The sequence below is a fragment of the Bactrocera dorsalis genome, chromosome 2, assembly GCF_023373825.1.
Source record: "Bactrocera dorsalis isolate Fly_Bdor chromosome 2, ASM2337382v1, whole genome shotgun sequence".
Lineage (NCBI taxonomy): Eukaryota > Metazoa > Arthropoda > Insecta > Diptera > Tephritidae > Bactrocera > Bactrocera dorsalis.
The window spans coordinates 53,426,933-53,448,258 of record NC_064304.1 but is presented as its reverse complement, the minus strand read 5'-3'; the positions used below and the strand labels follow the sequence as shown (position 1 = coordinate 53,448,258).

The 21,326-nt window shown below is 38.4% G+C and overlaps 1 protein-coding gene across 1 annotated transcript in view; it reads right to left on the bottom strand.

Annotated features, from left to right (window-relative positions):
* LOC125776319 (uncharacterized protein K02A2.6-like) overlaps positions 1-16,450 on the bottom strand; it is a 171,111-nt gene extending 154,661 nt beyond the window's left edge. Inside the window, exon 1 of the mRNA XM_049448044.1 lies at positions 16,345-16,450. The gene's annotated coding sequence lies outside the window, so the exon portion shown is untranslated. The remainder of the gene's footprint in view (positions 1-16,344) is intronic.
* Between the last annotated feature and the right edge of the window lie 4,876 nt (positions 16,451-21,326).

The window sequence follows — 21,326 nt, the reverse complement described above, 5'->3', positions numbered from 1 at the left end:
ATCCATCCCCTCTCCATTGGTATATGTATCATCGTTATAGCTTGTTTAGTTTGCCTGCTGCGTCAAGTTGAGTAGACATGTGTTTGTAGTGTTCGCCACGAAAATAGAAAAACGAAATCAAGAGCAACGCGTCGCGATAAAGTTTTGCTCCAGATTGGGCGAAACAGCTTCGGAAACGCACGCTAAAATTGTAACAGTGTATGATGACAGTGCTCTTAGTCGTGCCCAGGTGTTTCGATGGCACAAAGAGTTTAAGGAGGGGCGTGAAAGCGTGGGAGACCAGTCGAGGTGCGGACTGACGCGAATGCGCCACAAAGAATTCGTTCCACCGGGGAAAACTGTGAATCAAGTCTACTATTGCCAAGTACTCGAAAGATTACGAAAACGAGTCAACAGGTCCGCCCAGACATCGCTAGTAACTGGATCCTTCATCACGACAACGCGCCGTGCCACACCGCTCTCAGCGTGTCCCAGTATTTGGCCTCCAAAGGGATCGCCGTATTGCAACAGCCGTCTTATTCGCTCGACATGTCACTCTGTGACTTGTTTTTGTTTCCTAAAACAAAATCGGTGGTCAAAGGAACCCATTTTGAGTCGATTACGGACATCCAGGCGGCCGTGACGAGGGTACTCGCGGATATCCCAGTCGAAGCGTTCCAGAAATGTTACGAAGCATGGAAAACGCGCTGGAATCGCTGTATAGCTGCCTAAGGGGACTACTTTGAAGGGATGGCAGAGTTGTAGAATAATTTTCAAATATACTGGTTTTATGGAATCAGTCTCATTACCTAATTGTCATACCTCGTATGTATCTAACAGTCTTCCTTATTAATGTATTTTATTATTTCAGGGTGATTTGAAGTAATTTTCTTTAAGGGGAAACCTGCTGAATTTAATGCTTTGATCACTTGTGATTGTGATTCGCACGCTAATGCGATACTCTGTCTACCTGATAGTATGCCGTCCACGTATGTTTGTGTTTGCAACACAGAGGATGCTAAAGACAAATTTGTTTAATTTGTTTTTGCCACTTCATGTAATGTTCTAATGGCCAAATATAGTGCGCAATTGATGCCAAAGGTGGCGGTTTTAAGTTTGTAATAACTAACTGGACTATTGTTAGATTTGCGGAAGACTATGCGTTGGAAATCTTGGTTATCTTCATGTACTAGAATTTGCATATACATTTTTTCTACATCCCCATTGAAACGTGATCACCGGAAATTCCATCGAAACTGTGGGGAATTCATCAAACATCAGCCAAAATCATCATTGAAATTCATGGAAATGGAATTGAACATCTCCAAAACATCGATTTGTTGCATTTTGATCAAACATTTGGGCTTACGAAAGGTGTGTGTACAGTTTGTTCTACACAAATTGACTGACGACCAAAAATTGCTCAGAACCCTGAATGCATGTGAGCGATTATTTGACCAAAAATCACATTTTAACCATTAATCACTCCCCGCATTCACCTGATATGACACCGTGCGACTTCTTCCTTTTCGGAAAAATGCATTTGCTCATAAAAGGAAAGCGTTATGCAGTTATGTAGATGCCATTCAAAAGGCTTGTACCGGCATACTGGCGGCCATACCGGCAATCGAGCTAAAACACTCGTTCGCCATGCTTTTGGACCGTGCAAAAAGCTTTATTGAAGCAGAAGGTGACCATTTTGAATAAAATAATTTGATTTTGCTAAAAGTCCTGTTTACTTTGGAATGCACTTTGTAGTATATCATTGAGTGATTTGCCTTAGCTCGTACTCTTTGAGGCATTAAAAACCACTCGTACTTTTATTGTTATTTTATCAGGTCTTATTACCCAATGATGCGGAAGATAAAAAGATAAATATCGACCTTTAGATACTTATACATATGGTACAGCTTCTTCTATATCATTAAGGTCAAGATATTCGTCCATCACATTAACATATGCTAATTTAAGCTCACTTTTCTTTATCAGGCTTTTTTGCAGGCTTAGAAATTGCTGGACTGCTGCTTTTCTAGAGTGGCCCAGAGCTATGATTTTAATGGTAGTCGCACAACATAACGACCATGTTCGTTTCTTGTTGTTGTGGACTTGTAATAGGCTTCGCATGCCTAGTCTTTTGAAATTTGGGTAATTTGGGGTATTTCTTCTATTTCCCAGAATTTTTTAAGTTGATTATTTAAATACTCGTTTTAGATCAGTGGTCGGCATTTCTTAGCACAATTGTGCAAACTAACTTCACACGTACACTTACGCTCTATTGTTCAGTCGTTGTCGAGCCAGCAACGAATTAACATCATGTAAGACTATAGCGCAAAACCAAATATGCCCTGCGAGAAATATTTTGATTCTAAATGCCTTTGGTGCCATGCAATGCGTTTTATGTTCCAAGTTTTTTAAAGATAATAGGGAATATATCCTTAAAGACATTTTGTTAATTTTCATTATACTATTAATTATTTAGATGAAAAAGAACGAAAATGTCTTTATTTTATAATTTTGCTCATAAAATTTGCTTAATTTTAATTCCAATTTCTCACTGGGTTACTTTTTTTTTAGTGCTCACCAACACAGTTGTTAATACCTCAATATAGCTTCTAACAATCCTTACCGCTGGTGGGGGGAATTGAAAGTCTTACATTGAGGGAGAATATCGTCACCTGAAATGCAAAATAACGTATCATCAAAAAATTCGAAATTGAGTGTCTTATTGATTACGCTTCACTACTTCAAATTGTATACATAATATTAAATATGTTCAACATTTTCTGGTTCTGCAGTCATATATAAACCAGTTTTAACCAATATTAATATTTTGTTTCACTCATGTTCGATTTTATTTCGTGTTTCATTCATGCCACTGTAAATTTCTGAAAATGTTGTTACGTTAATTTACATTTCAGGTGACGATATATTCATTCTGATTTTTATTTTGTATTTTTCTTGCTTATATACAATTTTTGAAACTATCTTAAATAACTAAATATATTTGTATGTGTGTATGTTTTATGTATTGCAGCATATTTTTTATTGCTGCTTGACATGGGGTTGATTTCAAGTGTATAATTTATTGCAAGTGTGCGTGTGTGTGTTTAATGTTTGGTCTCTGCTGTATATTTATGATTTTTGTTCCATGCATTTTTATTATTATTACTCGTAGATGTGCATTGCATGTAAATGCATTATGTATATACATATGTATGTATGTAAGTATATTAATATATAAATAGATATTTATAGATTTAGATGAGGAGTGCCGTGTCGCAGCGGAGAGAAAACAGGCTGCCTACCTCGCAACGTTACGATCGACCACAACACGTGCGGGATGGGATAGATACCGAGAGTTGAAGAGGGAAGCGAGACGCATTTGCAGACAGAAGAAGAAAGAGGCCGAAATGCGTGAGTATGAATCGCTTGATAAGCTGGCCGACAGGGGTAATGCTCGAAAATTCTACGAAAAAATGCGGCGACTTACAGAAGGTTTCAAGACCGGAGCATACTCCTGTAGAACCCCCAAAGGTGATCTAGCCACCGATGCCCAGAGCATACTTAGATTATGGAGGGAACACTTCTCCAGCCTGCTGAATGGCAGTGAACACATAGCACCAGGAGAAGGCGAACCCGATTCCCCAATCGATGACGATGGAGCAGACGTTCCATTGCCCGACCATGACGAAGTTCGAATAGCAGTTGCCCGCCTGAAGAACAACAAAGCGGCAGGGGCCGACGGATTGCCGGCCGAGCTATTCAAACACGGCGGCGAAGAACTGATAAGGAGCATGCATCAGCTTCTTTGCAAAATATGGTCGGATGAGAGCATGCCCAACGATTGGAATTTAAGTGTGCTATGCCCAATCCATAAAAAAGGAGACCCCACAATCTGCGCCAACTACCGTGGGATTAGCCTCCTCAACATCGCGTACAAGGTTCTATCGAGCGTATTGTGTGAAAGATTAAAGCCCACCGTCAACAAACTGATTGGACCTTATCAGTGTGGCTTCAGACCTGGAAAATCAACAACCGACCAGATATTCACCATGCGCCAAATCTTGGAAAAGACCCGTGAAAGGAGAATCGACACTCACCACCTATTCGTCGATTTCAAAGCTGCTTTCGACAGTACGAAAAGGAGCTGCCTTTATGCCGCAATGTCTGAATTTGGTATCCCCGCAAAACTAATACGGCTGTGTAAACTGACGTTGAGCGGGACCAAAAGCTCCGTCAGGATCGGGAAGGACCTCTCCGAGCCGTTCGATACCAAACGAGGTTTCAGACAAGGCGACTCCCTATCGTGCGACTTTTTCAATCTGCTGCTGGAGAAAATTATTAGAGCTGCAGAACTGAACCGAGCAGGTACAATCTTTTATAAGAGTGTACAGCTGCTGGCGTATGCCGATGATATTGATATCATCGGTCTCAACACCCGCGCCGTTAGTTCTGCTTTCTCCAGACTGAACAAGGAAGCAACGCAAATGGGTCTGGCAGTGAACGAGGGCAAGACGAAATATCTCCTGTCATCAAACAAACAGTCGTCGCACTCGCGACTTGGCACTCACGTCACTGTTGACAGTCATAACTTTGAAGTTGTAGATAATTTCGTCTATTTAGGAACCAGCATTAACACCACCAACAATGTCAGCCTAGAAATCCAACGCAGGATTACTCTTGCCAACAGGTGCTACTTCGGACTGAGTAGGCAATTGAAAAGTAAAGTCCTCTCTCGACGAACAAAAACCAAACTCTATAAGTCGCTCATAATTCCCGTCCTGCTATATGGTGCAGAGGCTTGGACGATGACAACAACCGATGAGTCGACGTTGCGAGTTTTCGAGAGAAAAGTTCTGCGGAAGATTTATGGTCCTTTGCGCGTTGGCCACGGCGAATACCGCATCCGATGGAACGATGAGCTGTACGAGATATACGACGACATCGACATAGTTCAGCGAATTAAAAGACAGCGGCTACGCTGGCTAGGTCATGTTGTCCGGATGGATGAAAACACTCCAGCTCTGAAAGTATTCGACGCAGTACCCGCCGCGGGAAGCAGAGGAAGAGGAAGACCTCCACTCCGGTGGAAGGACCAAGTGGAGAAGGACCTGGCCTCGCTTGGAATATCCAATTGGCGCCACGTAGCGAAGAGAAGAAACGATTGGCGCGCTGTTGTTGACTCGGCTATAATCGCGTAAGCGGTGTCTACGCCAGTAAAGAAGAAGAAGAAGATATTTATATTTAGTAGAATTTCGGCTTTGCTGATAAATAAGCATGTTCAATGATATTTGAACATATTGCCGAGGGAAAGAAATGATTATTTAAATCTAGTGGACTGTATTTTTTATGTTATTAATATTCTATCGGTTGGGAATATTGACAATGATTCTATCAGCATTATTCGCTTTACATTTATAACGGAAATATAGTATTAAAAGGCATAATATTACAATTACTACTAACACTAAAGATAAATGTCCGCTATGGTTTCTTAAATTTAACTCACTTAATTTTAATTCGTTGTTGCTGATCTTGTCAATGCCTTCTCGTAGCTTTCTCTGCTCTTCGTTGTCGTCTTTTGGGTTTTAGCTTGTCCGTTTGTTTTAACGTAAGCTGCCATGGTATTAGTAACTCCCAAATGGCTGTTACTACATCCGCTTTTCCAACTGGATCTATTTTTGTTTTATCCACTCGTGTTTTGGCGACATTTGTTGAGTTGCTGATTTCGTTTTTAGTGAGCTCTACTGATATTATCCGTCCATGGAGTTCGGTATGATGCAAATTCTCAATGCAACGACTGGCATTCGACGATGATGGCATTGTTACGTAGTCATAACAACGTGTACCGGTGTTGGTGACCACCTTGGCTCCGATAACTTTTCCATATTTAGAAAATATAGTTTTCAGATCCCTGGCTCTCGTTAATGAAGATAACCCGGATATCCAAAGATTACGTGAAGGTGTTGTCTGCTTTCTTGTGGACGACGATTTTGTAGAGATATTCACTGAAGACGTTTCTTTGTCATCCTTCTGCGAAGACTTGTTTGAAGATGATTTTTGTTCACTAATGTCTTTATCCTTTTTGTCGCCGGACTTTTTATCTTTTCTCTTTGATTTATCGTCATCATACTTGCTGCATTTACTGCTGCTGGATCCACTCTTGGATGTTCTTGTGTCATACAAAGCTGCAACCGTTTTTGTACTCTTTTGCGCTGAATTCTTGCCGGTAGTATCACCTTCTGCATCGGTGCATTTTTCCTTTTTTTCAGGTGCCTTATCATGCAAAAGTTTTTGTTCGTCTTCACCAATAGTTACATTTATCGATTCCTCATTCGATTCGCCTGCATTTTCCTCTTCCCCCTCTGGACCATCGTTTGAAACACTTCCGTTATCAACTTCAACATCTCTTTCTGCAAGATATTTTATTTCATCTTTTGCATTCTCCTCAATTTCCAAAGGAGACATTTTATTGTTCACATCGTTAAATGTGCCTTGCTCCTTAAAAGTAATTTCCGCTACGCGCAGCTTGTCTTCTAAAATGTATTGAATTACTTCAGTTTCGTCCTTATTTCCAAACGATTTCGTCTGGACTTCACTGTCCCACATTTCTCCAAAATGTGAGCCTGCCGGAAGAGATATGAGATTGTGAGATTCCTCAGTTTTTGAAGGCTTACGAAGTTCTTCAAGTGACTCTTCTTCAGCTTCATTTTCCTTCCTATCTTTTTCTATTATTTCTGTTGTTTTTTCCTCAACAGAAGATAGAGAGAGTAGTGGAATTTTTATAAGTTTTTCGTGTTCAATCTTTTGTACTGCATTAGTTAGTTTCGTCGCAGTTGTAGATAATTTGGGTACGATAAACAGAATTGGCTGATTGTCATACTTTTTCTTAAGTAGACTCCATGCAGCTTCATAATTTTTTGACGAAATTTGAAAATGCTGTATTACTCGTGCAGCTTCGCCTTTTAAGCATTGACGAAGACGCAGCATTTTCTCTATGTTCTTCATCTGCTCGTTGTCATGTACCATAACTTTGAACACGTTGTAAAATTTGGCCCATTCCTTAGTATCGCCATAAAATTTTGGAATTTTTATTATTTTTCTTTCTTCAAAGTTAGGGCGATAAGAAATTTTAGGCTCTTCTTTTTGTAACTTTTTCTTTAAATGTTTAAGCTCTTCGTAGTATTCGTCATAAATTTCTTCGAATAAGATTTCAATTTCAACATTAAAATCTAATTTGCTTTTTAGATTTTGAATGTCTGTAAATAAACAGTCTAAGAATTTTATTTGATCGTTGTCGATCATTAATTCCTTGCTTAGATCTTCCATTTTTCTTCTGAGGTTTTCAACTTTCCTCATGAATAAGGAAGTTTTTCGATCTAAATCTTGGTGCTTAGCTTCAACTTCTTCAATTTTAGTTTTATTTGATGATTTTGTTGGAAAAGTGTTGGACGTGTACAACACCTTTTCGGAAAAATCTGCTTGGGCTTCAGGAATTTTTTTCTTGTTTATTCCCATTATGAGAGTTTTTCCGCAACACTTTTTTTATTTATTAATTAACTGCTTGTTGTTCTCCAAAGAAATCGTTGGAGGTATTTGATTTGGTCGCCTAGTTGACCTTGCTGTGCCTCGACTCACAGCCGCTGAATATCTCTTGGATAGCAGTTAGATCACTGCGTTTAGTCTCTGCTAAAACGGCTTATGCGATCGGTTTTAATGCGGGAATATACACCCGTCTTACAATTATTTTTTAATTTGCCTGTATTTTGAACAGGGCTTTTTTTGTATTTTGCCTGTTTTGTAAGTACAGGACTTTTTAATTTGGCCGAGCTCCTTATCCGGCTCGAAGGACCAAAAAATGTTAATACCTCAATATAGCTTCTAACAATCCTTACCGCTGGTGGGGGGAATTGAAAGTCTTACATTGAGGGAGAATCTATTCATTCTGATTTTTATTTTGTATTTTTCTTGCTTATATACAATTTTTGAAACTATCTTAAATAACTAAATATATTTGTATGTGTGTATGTTTTATGTATTGCAGCATATTTTTTATTGCTGCTTGACATGGGGTTGATTTCAAGTGTATAATTTATTGCAAGTGTGCGTGTGTGTGTTTAATGTTTGGTCTCTGCTGTATATTTATGATTTTTGTCCCATGCATTTTTATTATTATTACTCGTAGATGTGCATTGCATGTAAATGCATTATGTATATACATATGTATGTATGTAAGTATATTAATATATAAATAGATATTTATATTTAGTAGAATTTCGGCTTTGCTGATAAATAAGCATGTTCAATGATATTTGAACAACAGTAACCGATCCTCTCATGCCGACCACTGTTTTAGATATTTTCCACTTGTGTGGTAAAGAATTGAGAGTTTAGACACAGTAGGTATAGGGGCTGTAAGTTGCTCATTTTGTTGATTTTGGTTTTCACGACTTTCCTCGGCAGTAATGCGTTTTTTTACAATATCTGTTACTTAAGGCTCAGAAAAGGCAAATGTTTTAAATTCCATTGCCAGCATATTGCTCTTTTTCGTGTTTCCCGGTCGTTCAGTTGCACCTCTTAACAACGCAGTTATAACCGTTTTTATAAACACCGGATAATTATCAACATTCTTTAAATCAGTAAAAACTTGCAAGAGCCCATTTACTATGGGAATCATCATGGAAGTAGTGCAATACGAGTATTTATGACCGCTTATTTCAGTAGTTGTACATTCGAACGGCTTTAGGATAGAGACTAGATGTTTCAGGAGTAGCCATTCGTCTGAAGTAATTAGTGGCAAATCTTTTTCTATAATTGCAAATGTACTTTTAACAGAATTCCACCAAGTGTAAAACATTTTGAAAAAGTTTTATTAGCTGTACCAAGGCATTTCGTTGAAATGTTAAAAATTTCTCATTTCCAACTAGACTTTTCCTAAAGTATAATAGCTAACAACTTGTTTAACAAATTTTTTGAAGTATTCAGTCATTGGACAACATTCCAAGAATACACTGCACATATCAAATTTTGCTTTCAGGAAATAAGCTTGTGTTGGCAATAAAGCTAACGGTACTACACTATGTTCAGCAATCTGTTGTTATGAAAAATTTGGAACCTTTACGCATTTTCACCTTCTTTTGTGCAAGGCATGTTTCATACTAGAAATTGAATGGCGACTAGGGAGCTGATATCATGGGCTTAGTGCTTTTACAAGTGCGCGGAAACCATCATCTTTTACAATGCTATATGTCTGTATACCCTTTATAAAAAGCATTGGTAGTGCGTCATCAATTGCCTATTTTATAAGACATTTTTGTCCTGTCAAAACCCGCCGTTATTTTTGTTTGCCTTAAACAAGTTGTAGCTAAAAATAAAAGTGATTATTGGTAATTTTTAAACTTATAACGGGCTCAAACTCTTTCTTTCAACCTTTCCCTCTGCCACCGTAACAATTTGTCTCCAAGTTCCTGGCTTATTAGAAATATCTATTGCAGCTTCCGAGTTAGAGGGGTTTGAATTACAGTAGTAGTTGTAGTATGCATTGGTTGTATCTATTAGCAAACCAAAAGTTAATAACTTTATATTAAAAACTGTTAAATTACATATTATTTTATATGTATCTTTGAGCTGGTATTTCCACTGTATTGGACATGTTTCTTTAAATTTGTTAGAGATGTAAATTTCCAGCCATTATTAAAAATTATAAATACGTTACACTCAAAAGTTCAAACCGCTATGACGAAAAAAGCATATGCAAACAGTGGCGGATTAAGTATTTTGCCGCCCAAGGCCCTGTCTGATTAGCCACCCTTTTTAAAAGATGAAATTTTATTTCTTTCCGTTCATATTATTAAGATATAAAATTTATTTCATACAAGTATAATTGTTAAACAATACAAATAAATATTAACAACATAAATAACAGTCAGTTTTCTTAAACTATTATGTATAACTTAATTTTTAAATATCTTCTTTCTGGCTTTCGTCTGAGCAAAATCATCAATTATGTCGTTGTAATTAGTTTCTTGAACTAGTTGGGCTTCAATTGACAGTAGTGCTAAAGCATTGAGTCTCTATTGGCCCATACATGCGCGTAAATACGTTCTGACTCTTTTTAAGGTGGAAAAAGATCTTTCTTCTGAACAGTTCATAGCCGGAATACTCAAAAAATTACGTAAAGCAATGTCTACATTTGGATAAACTTCTTGAATATTTTGAGAATGCAAAAAATTGTATATTCCTTGCGCGGAACGAATATCTTTTGTGTTCATTAGAGAATCTTTGAGTTGACAGTGCAAATGAATACATTCATTCGCGAAGGTATCTACTAATTCATCTGCGCGAATTCATTGGTATCTATTTCATATAAATTGTCAAAAAATTAAAGATTATTATATAAGATTATGATAAGCACTTTTACGTCCTGTCAATTGTACACTTAAAGTATCTAAAATTAGATAGTAAACGTTGGTTCGAAAATTTTCTTCTCCAGATAAAGCTCGTCAGCCTGAAGTTTTCGATTTTTTTACGACGGGTGTCATAGTGGTAATAATTTTGAACTCCAGATAGTGCTTTGGCTTTTTTACATAATCAGAAAATTGTTTATCTCTCATATCTTGGAGAAATAATGCCAAAGAACTATATATTCTTATCACAGATGATAAATCAGTTTGAGAATCCTGAAGCTTCTTACTCGCTGCATTAAAGCCATCCAAAATTACATTCCAAACAATGACTAGAATTGCTGTTTCTAGATGTTGTAATTTTTGCTGCAGTCCCTTAGCTTCAGCTCGCGTAGTAGGTTTTTCATCTTTGTTTTCACCAATAAAGTTTAGTGCAACAATTATTCCAGGCCCCTCTTTTTCTAATGTGTAGCATGCTTCATGTCGAGCCGACCAACGAGTATGAGATGGGCTTTTAAGTCTTAAACCTGTATGCTGTCTTAAAACTTCCCAACGGCTTATGAAAGAAAATATAAATGTTTTGGATTGGCCAGCGCAAAGCCCTGATCTTAATCCCATAGGAAACCTATGGAACGATGTTAAAATTAAAATTGCAGCTAAACATTTCTCAAATTTTGAACATTTATGGGAAGGTATTAAGAAAGCTTGGTTCTCCATCCCAAAGGAGAGGTGTGAGAAGCTTGTAGAAAGGTACGCAGATGTAATGCCGTAATGCAAAATCGGGGATATAGTACCAAGTATAAGAAACGTAAATATGTTATGGAACCAAATCGTTGATTAAATTTCATTAATTTCACATAATTTTTGCAGGTTTGATAAATTGTGGTATTGACATTCAAATAGGTATTTTAGAGGGAGGTCAAGTTTTTCAATTAATATTAATTATTCCTGAATTGCTAATTGTTATTTTTTACTTAAATGGATAAATTAATAAACAAATAATGATATTTTTAGCCTTTTAAAGAACTTTGTCAATTGTATACGCTCTCATTGCTTCTTATGACTATGTGTGCTATTTGCGTGACCACGGCTGTATACATATATCGACATAAATATATACTTGAATTTTAATAACATTTTACAATAATTACGAATTATTGCTTTAAGCTATAAAAGTTCGTTAATATTCGTCAATATAATTCACAATATTGCGAAAATGAAACATCAATGTTATAAAATTTTTATTTTCTTCAAATTGTTTCTATTTTCCAAAAAATGGCTATAAAATGAATATATTCATTTATTTGATTCTATAGAAATCATTTTTAAGAAAATATTTTTATATACAAACAAAAAGACGAATTTTAAATGAATACTTATATCAATTCATATATGAAACACCGGAGTCATTGAAAATAAAATAAGAAAACATTGTGTAATTTTAGAAGCGGCTCACTTGTAAGATTAAGCAAATTACGAAAGTTGCCGGAAAACGCCTAAAAACAGTCCTTTTCTTTTTCCCATACAAACGTTTTATTTTGTATATTCATATGTATGTATGTATGTACTAAGTAAAAATGAATATTTGTTTGTTAGTAACGCTAAGGCTCGAGAAAGGCGAAACCAATCTTCATGAAATTTTCAGAAGTTGTTCGCTGTGGATCTGGAAAGGTTCAGAAATAAAAAAAACTTTTCATAAGAAAAAGTCGAAAAATTGGAAATTTCCAAAAATTGACTTTTTTCATACAATTCTTTTTTCTTTTGTTTTTCAATATTTTGATTTCCTGCTATTTATTTTTTTTTTATTTTTTTTTTTTTGTACTTTTCTTCATTCACATTTATACGCCTGTTAGCTGGCCATTGCTCCGCTAATATGTATTTTTGCGAATTTACTCCTTGCTAGTTTTACTTTACTAGGTTCGTATCTCTGGATTGACAAATAAAACCAAAAGCCGTTTAATTCACTTCAACTAAATCTCTTTATTTTACAACTCGTCTACACTATAGCAGTATATCTACAAACGCTTCGGCTACTGTCTTCGCTTCTTGGTTTGGTAAGGCATATACTTCTGGCCATTTACTGAAATAGTCCATGACAACCAGTAGATATTTGTTTCCGGCCGTACTGGTTGGGAACGGACCTGCAACATCCATTGCGACTCGTTCAAATGGTGATCCCACGTTGTACTGTTGTAGCCTACCGCGACTCTTGGCTTTAGGACCTTTAGCTGCCATGCACTCTACGCAATTACTTATCCATTCTGCTATGGAATCTCGACAACCGATCCAGTAGAACCGTTGTTTAATCTTCTCTATAGTTTTTGTAATCCCAAGGTGCCCTCCACTAGGTCCATTGTGATATTCTTTCAATACTTTCGGGATCATGGACTTCGGTACTATGATCGGCAGACGAGACTGTTTGCCATCTTCGCTTTCCCAGGTACGATGAAGGTATCCATTAACGAGGTTTATGCTGTTCCATTGAGCCCAATATGCCTTTGCCGTTGGACTCTCGTTACTTATTTGTTCCTTTGGTGGTCGTACCCCATTTTCTTTGGCTATTATCAGCTTTGCAAGATCAGGGTCCTCCAGCTAATTGATTCTGATGCGGTGAGGAGTCCAATCATCTTGAGGTTCTATATTCAGTAATCGCACGTCGATTATACCTTCTTTTCCCTCTGATTTGGAGCAATGTTTACATTCCAGTGGACAAGGGCGACGTGATAATGCATCCGCATTTTTGTGGTGAATCCCCTTTCGGTGTTCTGTTTCGAAGTCGTAATTCTGTAATCTTTCGATCCATCGTGCAATTTGGCCTTCCGGATTCTTAAACTGTAATAACCATTTTAATGCTGCATGATCAGTCCTCAGCAAGAATCGTTGTCCATACAAATACTTGTGGAAATGTTTTACACATTCCACCACAGCTAGTAGTTCTTTTCGCGTCACACAGTAGTTTTTCTCTGGTTTCCCGAGCACTCTGCTGTAATACCCAATTACTCTTTCTTGTCCGTCGATGAGCTGAGACAGGACACCTCCAATTCCATAAGCGCTCGCATCTGTATCCAGGATGAATTTCTTTCCAGGTATTGGATAAGCCAACATCGGCGCCGTACAAAGTAGTTCTCTAAGCTGCTCAAACGCTTTTTCTTGTTCCAACTGCCATACAAACGGGCGATTCTTCTTTGTTAAATCATGTAAACTTCTAGCCACGTTCGCAAATCCACGTATAAAACGGCGGTAATACGTGCATAAGCCGAGGAAGCTGCGGAGTTCATGTATGTTGGTGGGTCGAGGCCAATCTTTAACCGCTTTTATTTTTCCTTCCTCGGTGTGAATTCCCTCAGTTGACACTTTATGTCCGAGATATGTGACCTGCTTCTTCCATAATGAACACTTTTTGGGATTCAAGCGTAATCCGGCTGATGCTATTCTCTGAAAGACTTCCTCTAGATTTTTCAGATGATCATCAAAACTTTTTCCCATGATGATAATGTCATCAAGATACCCCAAACATGTCTTCCAGTTGAGTCCTTTTAACACATGTTCCATCAGTCGCTCGAACGTTGCAGGCGCATTACATAACCCAAATGGCATCACAGAGAATTCCCATAACCCGTCGCCCATACTGAAAGCGGTCTTTTCACGGTCACATTCATCAATCTCGACTTGCCAATATCCACTTTGTAGATCTAATGTAGAAAACCATTTCGCTCCAGACAAGGTGTCTAATGTATCGTCGATTCTTGGTAGAGGATAACTGTCTTTCTTTGTGACATCATTCAACTTCCTATAATCTACGCAGAAACGGGTGCTACCATCTTTCTTTTTAACTAAGACGATAGGTGAGCTCCATGGACTTATTGAAGGTTCGATTACACCGTTTTTGTGCATGTCTTCAATAATTTTGTTAGCATCCTCACGTTTTGCTAGTGGAACCCTACGCGGAGCTTGTCGGATTGGTTTAGCGTCTCCAGTATTTATGCGATGTTTGACAATGCCGGTTCTTCCTGTGTTTCCTTCGTTTGCAAATATGGATGCGTATTTTTCTAATAGTTTTTCTGCTTTTAATTTTTCATTTCCATGCAGTTCGTTCAGCAAATTATTTAGGAGCGTAGGACTTATCTGCTGTGGCTCAATAGTAGGTTTCTGTTGTGACCGTTCGCATCGTGCTATTGCACTTATATTCTGGCACTGTCCAATTACTGCTCCTTTCTTCAGACTTATAGGCGTGTTGAATTCATTCACTACTCTGACCGGAATGGTGGCGTCTTCTCTAGTTTTCACAAGCGTTCTTCCTACCAATATGGGTGTATCTATTTTTGTTGGTTCCACAATCCGCAACTCTTCAGTCCCACCTCCTCCATTCACTTTAGCCCATACAATCGCCTCAGATTTTGGTGGAATACTCTGATTATCATCAACAATCACCCTCTTACTTTCAACGTCGGTCACATATCCGGTGTTTATAGGCATCTCCATGTTCTGGCAAAACTGCATTTGCTTGTTTAAATCCAAAGTAACCCCGTGATCAATCATGAAATCTACTCCCATTATAATTTCATCCGTGATTTCTGCTACGATGAAGGTGTGATTAACTTCCAGGGTACCAATCATCACTTCGCAAAACACTTTTCCCGCGACAGCTGCTTCCTCCCCGGTGGCCGTTCGAAGCTTGCAACCGACTAATGGTTCAACCGTTCCTCTTACCACATCCGGTCGGATAATTGAATGTGTGGCACCAGTATCCAAAGTAAGCGTTGACAGTCGTCCATTTACGATACCGTTGATAGTAAGGTTGTTGTCATGGCGACCTATTTGTGATATCGAGATGGCGGGGCAAATAGTTGTGGGAACCAGCTCACGCCCCTTTGAACTGTTCCGTTTTAGTTTAACGACTTGTGAGATGTGGATGCTCCGTCCTCGTTATCTGTTGGTTGTTTCCGTTTTGATGGGTTTACTTTTATATTGCAATTTCGGGCAAAGTGACCCGCTTTTCCACAGTTGAAACATCTGCTTGTTGTATTTACTCGCGGTGCAGCAATTGTCTTTAGAGTCTTCAATATTTCTTCCATCAGCGCCAGTTGTTCCATTTCAACTCTTTGTACTTTGTGTGCTGGTTTACTTAGTAGCGAAGCTGTTTCCTGTGTGAGGGCGTGCGAAACCGTTTCAGCAAACGTTCTTTTTGGCAATGCATATATGGCGCGTTTGGTGTCCCCATCACGAATTCCATTTATGAAGCTTTGAATTTTTACCCTCTCAATGTCCACAGTGCATCTGCATTTGCCAAATGAGCCAGTCGTTCTATTTCAGTTGCGAACTCTTGTAATGACTCGTTCATTTTCGGACCCCTATTTTGCAGTTCGATCTGGTATATTTGTTTCCGGTGCTCACTACCATATCGTCTTTCTATCGCACTCATCAATGCCTCATAGTTGTCCCGTTCACAGTCTGGAATAGTCTGAAGGATTTCTGCCGCAGGTCTTTTCAATGATACAAACAAGGACGCCACTTTGTCCGCTGCATTCCAGTTATTGGCCATTGCTGTCTTTTCAAACTGAAGTTTGAAAATTTGAAATGGAATACTTCCATCGAATGTGGGTGTCTTCAATCTTTGATTATATGTTGATGGTGCAGGGCCATGTAGTTGCAGTTCTCGCACACGATTACTTGATTGAAGAACTTCTGATTTTAAATTTTCTTCGTCATTTTTTAAAGTATTCAAATATTCAAATTTCGAAAATTTCTCTTGCACTTGTTTTTGTAGTTGTGTAGTATTTTCCGTAATCTGTTGTGTAAGGCGAGACTCTAACTGTGATGTATTTTCAGCTATTTGCGTCATTTGCTGTGCCAAACGATTTTCTGTTTGCACTGCATTTTCTGCCATTTGCTTAATAGCCACTAACAGCATGTTCATGTCCACACTCGATGATGTTCGTTGTTCTTCTACTTTTTCTTCTACCTTTGTAGAAGTTTCTGGCCCATCAAATTCGAACTCGTCCACATTAATTCCATCCGCTTCCATTGCTTCACGTAATCGTGCCTGCAGATCCGCCTTTTGCCCGCTTATCGGCAAATTACGCTCCTCCAGTTCCTTTTTTAATTGCTGAATTCTCAATTCTCCGAATTTAACCATCTTGAATTTGGATTATTTGACAATCCCACTTCTGACACCAATTGTTACGATTTTACTGCTTGCTAGTTCACTTTGTTAGGTTCGTATCTCTGGATTGACAAATAAAACCACAACTGTTTAATTTAATTCAACAACTCTTTATTTCACAACTCGTCTACACTATAGCAGTTTACTCTTAGCACTGATTGATTACGTTGGCGCTGCCACGGCTAATATAGCCACGCACTTCTCGCTGATGCTGACGTGTCCTTCTGGAATATCGCGTCTGGAAATTACCAGAACATAATGCTATACGGCGCCAGACTCAGCAATTGTTGAAGTAGACAAGCAGACAGTGCGGCGCCAGATGTCTATGGTTTCGACAAGCAGACAGCCGCGGCGCCAGATGTCTACAACAAGACAAAAGCTATTCCATATACCTACAGCTATTGTTCATAATAAGGGATGCATATAGCAATACAAATACAACTTAATACTACTTTTTGTAACATTATATTATTTTCGTGGAAGAAAAAAGACATCTTTTATAATGACACTTTTTCAAATATTTTAGAAAGTCAGGGTAGAAGACTGATTGGTCTGTGTGAAAACGGCTGTGTTAAGATAATCTGGGTCTTTTTCCATGAAATTGGATAGTATCTGAAGAGCTAAGAGAGCACCTCTGTAGCAATTTTTGGTAACTCAATTAGCTCTTTTGGGGTAATATTATCATGTCCTGCCGACTTTTTTGGATTAAGTTCTTTTATGATTCTAATAATTTTAGAAGATGAAGTTTTAAAAGACTCGAGCGACACGTTAGTTGTGTTTGGTAAGATTTACAGCTTAAAGTTGTTCTTTGGGCAATTAGGTTGAAATACCTTGTCTAGGTGATTTGCAAAACAATTAGCCTTTTCCTCGTCATTTCGCGCCCAATTTCCACCCAAGTATAAGCATGTTGGAATTGACTGGTACATTCATGGACTTTTGGGCTTTCCAAAGGGAATTTCGCTTGCTTGAATTTGGACACAGCACCTTTATGTACAGTTGGGCGTTGAATACTTCCTCGCTTTTAAGCGCTTTTTTAATTTACGTACAGCTGATTTGAAGTGAAGCTGAGTGGAAGCTGAGCGATTTATCTGTCATTCACGGCTTTTAGTTTTTGTTTAGTGTTAAGATAGTTGCGTTAGTAATTATATCATTGAGTTTTCTTATACTTTTTACTTGTGATTTTATTATTTCTTGAATCATATTTTGCATTGTAGATAAATGTATATTGAGTCATACATTGGGTAAGGTTGAAAATCAAAGTTTCCTATCATTGGTTTAGGAGCTGCCTGCCTTTCACCACATTTGCATAGCTTCTTTGTACAGCATTATTTTCAAGATTAACTGGTTTTGAAACATGGACTGGGATTTCAACATGTTTGTTAGGAGGAATATTTATCATTTGATTACGACAGAAAATTGCGTTTTTGAGTCTTTATACTCGTATACTATAGTTTTAAATTCTCTTTTTAGGAGTACATTTTGAAGTTGGAGTAGATCACCACACAGACACTGCGTAGGGGGCAATATGTTTTCGTGTTATTTCTTTTATGTGGTTCCTCAACGGTGATTCGACGATGGAGCAGATATTTTAAATTGTAAATCGGGTGTGTTTCAGTTTTTTTTAGTTGACTAGAATTTGGCAACAATTCGATTTTGAACATTGGTTGTCGGACTTTATTTCTGTTAAAAATATTTACAACAGATTTAATACTAAAACTCTTCCAGAGCTTCTTTAACATCGTTAGAGTCTACTGGCCTTATAGCTCTTTAATTGATAAGAGTAGTAATTCTTGTTATTATTTGACATGCACATATTTTACAACATCCGTGAAACTGTTTTCAGTGTTTTTTCAAGAGCATAATTGTTCAATTCACAACCTGTCGTAAAGCATCGTAAAATCATAAAATTATAAAAAAACAATTGTAAAAATTTATAACAGGTTGTGAAATGAACAAATGCGAATATTGTTTTTGCCTGTTATATTGGTTAGTTTGGATAAAAACGCATTTGAGCTACGCTCATGCAAATAAGTTGCGCATACAACTAAATACAAGTTTTCTAATTTTATTAACTTTATGCCAACCATCTCCTTCGCGACATATTAGGACGAAGAAATGCGACCGTGCGGACTGAACGTTTTTGACACACGACAACACTGACTGAACGAAAAAAGGGCTCGAACGGAATAAAACCAATAACGAACACACTTGAATAGCGGACGGCGACCGAGAAAGTGGTATTAAAAGCACCAGCTCTGTAATTAAGTATTGCTCTATTGTAAAGTGACATTAAAAGCACCAGTTCTGTAGTTAATTTGATAAAGCACCAGTTCAGTAATAAACGAGCAGTGTGTGAAAACGATTGCGCCGCAACAGCGCAGCAGAATCGGCAACACATTAATCGGAGAAAGTTCATGTTGTCAAGCGAAATATTCATCGAAACGGTAGCGCAGCAGAAGCAGTGGATACGGCAACACAAGTACATAAGCGTAACAGACAGCGAGCGTTACGCGTTACTATCAAGTTGGCAACGAACGGGTTGCAGCAGGAGAGTAGGTGTGAAGCGGTTAAAAGTGTGTTGGCAACGGCAGCGTACAAGGAGGATTACAGGTTACTTTCATATTATTATGTTTTATTAAATTAACATTAAAACAAAAGACCATATATACTTATGTATATCATTTGTTGTATTGCATATTGTAAAGGAGTACTCAAAATGGAGGCTCAGACCATAATAACCATGACAGTAACAATGTTAAAAGAAGCAGGGTTACCGACAAATGGACGCAAGAAGGAATTACGAAACAGACTTCTGACACACTACGGTCTTCTTAACGATGACGATAAAAGCGAGAGTGAGGTCGAATCAGTGGAGCCGCTTTGTGAAAGTGTGTTGGGTAAAGGTCCGGTCCCACCCACGGTTCCTCATTTTATATTTGGAGAAATTGAAGAAAGTTTAGCGTCATTTAACGGTACAGACGGGCAAATCAATGGGCAGAATCTTTTGAAGAAAACGCACATATAGTAGGCTGGTCGGAAATCCATAAATTTATTTACGCAAAACAGCTTCTCAGAGGAGCAGCTAGGGCATTTATTCGAAGCCAAACCGGTTTCCGTGATTGGATATCTTTAAAACAAGCTTTAATTGACGAATTCGAAATATCATTTTCATTAGCTGAGGCACATAGGCTTTTAAGGAATCGAATCGGAAAAAGAGACAAAACGAAACATTTGTTGAATTTTTATATGCCTTAATGGAAATAGGGAAACGGGTAAAACTGATAAAACTGGAGGAAACTAGCGTAATAGAATATTTTATACAAGGGATTCCCGATTAAAAATTGAACAAGACGGTTTTATACCAAGCAAGGAATATAAGGGAATTAAAAGAGCAAATAAAAATTTATGAGAAAATTAAACATAAACTAAAGGTGGAAGTTGAAAACAGAGTTAGTATCAAGGAAGATAGGAAGGAAAATACTCAACGTTCAATTCTAAACCGCGCATATTTCAAATGCGGCGTAACTTCGCATATAGCAAAGAATTGCACAAACCAACAATTTAGATGTTACAAGTGCAATAAAGTCGGCCATAAACGCAAGGAATGTCCGACAGTTCAAACGAAAGGTGAAAGAGAATACACTTACCGAAGTAGTGTTCAAACCTTCAGAGGCAGAGTTTGGATTAAAGTTTAAAATGGTAAAGGTAGGGAATGTAATTTTTCCTTCGATAGTTGATACAGGTAGTCGATTGTGTTTGATAAGGGTAGATACAGTCGAAAAACTCAATCTTAAAGTTAAGCCAAACAAAAAACCTCGAAACCTCGTTTAGTATCGAACGGCTCGGAGAGGTCCTTCCCGATTCTGACGGAGCTTTTCGTGTTGCTCAACGTCAGTTTACACAGCCGTATTAGTTTTGCGGGGATACCAAATTCAGACATCGCGGCATAAAGGCAGCCCCTTTTCGTGCTGTTGAAAGCAGCTTTGAAATCGACGAATAGGTGGTGAGTGTCGATTCTCCATTCACGGGTCTTTTCCAAGATTTGGCGCTTATGAATATCTGGTCGGTTGTTGATTTTCCAGGTCTAAAACCACACTGATAAGGTCCAATCAGCTTGTTGACGGTGGGCTTTAATCTTTCACACAATACGCTCGACAGAACCTTATATGCGATGTTTTGGCGCAGATTGTGGGGTCTCCTTTTTTATGGATTGGGCATAGCACACTTAAATTCCAATTGTTGGGCATGCTTTCATTCGACCATATTTTGCAAAGAAGCTGATGCATGCTCCTTATCAGTTCTTCACCGCCGTGTTTGAATAGCTCGGCCGGCAATCCGTCGGCCCCTGCCGCTTTGTTGTTCTTCAGGCGGGCAACTGCTATTCGAACTTCTTCATGGCCGGGTAATGGAACGTCTGCTCCATCGTCATCGATTGGGGAATCGGGTTCGCCTTCTCCTGGTGTTATGTGTTCACTGCCATTCAGCAGGCTGGAGAAGTGTTCCCTCCATAATCTAAGTATGCTCTGGGCATCGGTGGCTAGATCACCTTTGGGGGTTCTACAGGAGTATGCTCCGGTCTTGAAACCTTCTGTAAGCCGCCGCATTTTTTCGTGGAATTTTCGAGCATTACCCCTGTCGGCCAGCTTATCAAGCTGTTCGTACTCACGCATTTCGGCCTCTTTCTTCTTCTGTCTGCAAATGCGTCTCGCTTCCCTCTTCAACCCTCGGAATCTATCCCATCCCGCACGTGTTGTGGTCGATCGTAACGTTTCGAGGTAGGC